Source organism: Sinocyclocheilus rhinocerous, unplaced genomic scaffold, assembly GCF_001515625.1.
Source record: "Sinocyclocheilus rhinocerous isolate Xijiao unplaced genomic scaffold, SAMN03320098_v1.1 scaffold904, whole genome shotgun sequence".
In the NCBI taxonomy this organism is placed as follows: domain Eukaryota; kingdom Metazoa; phylum Chordata; class Actinopteri; order Cypriniformes; family Cyprinidae; genus Sinocyclocheilus; species Sinocyclocheilus rhinocerous.
This window is the reverse complement of record NW_015658509.1, coordinates 827889-830195: the sequence shown is the minus strand read 5'-3', so window position 1 is coordinate 830195 and position 2307 is coordinate 827889. Positions and strand designations below refer to the sequence as shown.

General features: G+C 36.3%; 1 protein-coding gene across 3 annotated transcripts in view; it reads right to left on the bottom strand.

Moving 5' to 3' along the window:
• Window positions 1-2307, bottom strand: part of LOC107722291 (UPF0583 protein C15orf59 homolog) — a 66766-nt gene that overhangs the window by 29369 nt on the left and 35090 nt on the right. The gene's annotated exons all lie outside the window — the stretch shown is intronic.

The following is a 2307-nucleotide window of genomic DNA, read 5'->3' as shown; positions in this document are numbered from 1 at the left end:
CACACACACACACACACACACACGCGCGCGCGCACGCACGCACGCACGCACACACACACACACACGCACGCGTACGCACGCACGCACGCACACACACACACACGCGCGCGCGCACGCACGCACGCACGCACACACACACACACACGCACGCGTACGCACGCACGCACGCACACACACACATGATGAAGCACATGGACGCTCCTCTTGTCTCCCGTTTTCTCTCTCTCTCCTTCATGAAATCCTGTCAAACTTCAGTCTCATATTATGCCAGTTCCACTATCTGCAGCAAAACTCTTTCTTTGCTCTCTCTGGAGGGAATTCTCTAAATCGAAATCAACTGTGTCCACTGATTTTTCTGTTGTTTTAGTGGATGATTCACTGAATGAAAGCGATTTCTTTGTTCAGGGTGTTGGGTTGCCATAATCTACTGCAATCTGACATACTTTACCGCTTCACTGCAACACTTTAATTCAGGCACCTGGATCTTTAAAATGCCTGGATGTTTTCCCAGTTATGATTCTGTTCTCCATCATTTAAGGAATAACTGCTGCCATTATCAATAGAAAATGTAAACATACAAACCTTTGGTTTTGGTGGGTGATAACAATGTAACGCTATTTGTCCCAGGCACCGGGACTTTTGTAAATAATGCACTAAAGCAATCAAATCAATGAGTCTAATTTGCATAGTAATGATATAAACTAATTTATGTAGACAATGGACAATGGTTAGCAGCTGGTTGAACTGGATTGCATGTCGTGTTATTTTAGTATTATTTATATAATATAATAGTATGTATTTATATTTTGAATTAGCTTTTATTTTTATATTTTCAGTTTGCTAATTTTAATGCACATTTTCAGATTTTTAGTTTATTTTATCACTTTTTTTTAGTTTAATTTTTATTTCAGTTTTATTCATTTTTATGCTTCAACTTCAACTTATTTTATTTCAGTTAGCTGTATTTCTCTCTTTTTTTCCTGTATATGTATATTTTATTTTATTTCAGATTCACTTCAATTATGGAAACCATTATTAATTGTTTTATTTTTTATTAATAAAGCGATAGTTCACCCAAAAATGTAAATTCTGTCAACATTTACTCTCCCTGGGGTTGTTCCAAACCCGTATGTGTTCCTTTCTTTTGCTGAACATAAAATCAAATATTTTGAAGATTGCTGGTAACTAAACAGCTGCCGGTAGCCATTGAGTTCCATGATATGGAAAAAAGTACCATGGAAGTCAATGGCTACCAGCAACTGTTTGGTTATCGAATATCTTCATTTGTGTTTAGCAGAAGAAAAAAAAAAAAGAAAAAAATACACACATTTGAAACAACACGAGGGTGAGTAAAAGATGACAGAAATGACATTTTTGGGTGAACTATCCCTATAACAACACAGATTACAGGTGCTTAGTGATTAAGATGCAGGATTTTACGCTGAATTGCAACATGCAAAAGTGTCACAATTATTTAGTGAATTTGCCCCAGTGACTACACTTCAGTGGATAAAAATATGCAGTTCCAGTCGGAGCAAGCGGTTCACGTAATAGTGCGTGCGCGAGTGATTATTGTATGTGTACGGGGGATTCGAGGTCTCGTACAGATAGAGATGTATTCCCCAGCGTCCAGATGCGAGCTGAGATCAAGGGCCGCTGTACTGGCCATCCATACGACCTGTCAGCACTTCCCCTCAATCTCGCCCTCTCCATCCCTCAAACAAACTCCTATTAAAGAGCACAGCGCTGACGGACTGATGCAGTCATCCGACTACACCACGATGGTGGATCTCTACTGAAGCTATGCAATATCACCTGATCCATTTAACTGAATCCGTGTGTTTGGATGCTTCATTTATATCAGAAGCTTCCAAAACGATTCACTTATTCAGTCCCCGCACAGTGTTTAAAGAAAATATGCAGTTGCTGTTTCATGCTGTTATGTTTTCAGCATTGAAATTATATTAGTTGCTTTGGTAACACATTACAGTAAGGTTTCATTTATTAACATTAGTTAACTATATTAGTTAACATGAAATGGCTATTGTTGACTCTTTGATGAATAATTTTTTTAAACTGGATTGCATGTAGTATTATTTTAGTATTATTTATGTAATATAATAGCATTTATTTATATTTGAATGATCTTGTATTTATATATTTTCAGTTTTCATTTTAATTTTAGTGTAAGTTTTGGTAATTATCAAGAGATTTTGTGATGATGATGATGATGATGATGATAATTATTATTATCATTATTATTATTATTATTATTATTATTATTATTATTATTTCTGTGTAGCTTTA